The 1,067-nt window shown below is 40.7% G+C and overlaps 1 pseudogene; it reads left to right on the top strand.

The window, feature by feature from the left end:
* On the top strand, positions 1 to 713 carry LOC129896356 (serine protease inhibitor 5-like; annotated as a pseudogene).
* Positions 714 to 1,067: the final 354 nt, after the last annotated feature.

The following is a 1,067-nucleotide window of genomic DNA, read 5'->3' as shown; positions in this document are numbered from 1 at the left end:
GGAATAGGAGAGTGATGTCACTCTATAAATTAAAGGCTTGATTAGTATAGAGAGAGTCAGACAACTCATACAGAAATCAAAGAAGATGAAGTGTTTATTTTTCTTATGTTTCTGTTTGCTTCCCATTGTAGTGTTTTCATCAACTTTCACTAGCCAAAATCCCATTGACCTACCCAGTGGTAAGAAGTTGATCCTCGTTTGAGTTATCGTCTTGTTTCCGTATTTTGGGGTGGTGATGTGTACCTAGGTAAGTCACCGAATTCAACTGCCCCTTGTCCAGACGGCGTGTTCCGTTACAACTCCGATGGAGGACCTAAGGGTACACCCGTCAGATTCCTTTCGGACCATATATCTATGAAGAGCAAGACATCAATATCCAATTCAACATTCCAACAGTGAAATTATGTGTTGACTATACAATTTGGAAAGTCGGAGATTACGATTTATCTCTAGGGGAGCGATTGTTGGAGACGGGAGGAAGCATAAACCAACAAGATAGCAGCTGGTTCAAGATTGTGAAATCACCAATATTAGGTTACAACTTATTGTATTGCCCAGGTCAATTCTACCCTGCTGATCAGTGTTCATTAGTGGGTGTGATTTCCCAAGAAGGAAAGAGGCGTTTGGCTCTTGTGAACGACCACTCTCTTGTTGTCTACTTCCAGCGAATCTAGGAGGGAGTAATATATCAATGCCTGCTAGACTATATGTTTTAAAATAAACTCCTACATCTCTCTCTATATGTTTTAAAATAAAACCCCTGCTAAGTATGTGTATATATTTAGCATGGCTTCTTAATTAATAAATTCCCCTTCACTATCTAGAGCGTACTCAATGAATCTTACTGGTGTAGCTCTTCGTCCATCGGAGTTGTACTTGAACACGCCGTCTGGACCCTAGGTACACATGACCACTTAAGGCACCCCCAAGAGAGGAAGCGATTCAATAATTTGAACGAGGATTAATTCCTCTACCCATTGTGTCGAGCTACTACTTGCCTATTAGAGTTACGACCATTTTGGCAAGTGGAAGTTGATGAAAAGGCAACAAAAGGGAGAAAACAAAGA

The sequence above is a fragment of the Solanum dulcamara genome, chromosome 7 (assembly GCF_947179165.1).
Source record: "Solanum dulcamara chromosome 7, daSolDulc1.2, whole genome shotgun sequence".
Classification (NCBI taxonomy): Eukaryota; Viridiplantae; Streptophyta; class Magnoliopsida; order Solanales; family Solanaceae; genus Solanum; species Solanum dulcamara.
Note: the sequence above shows the minus strand (reverse complement) of the source record. Positions and strands in the feature narration are given on the sequence as shown.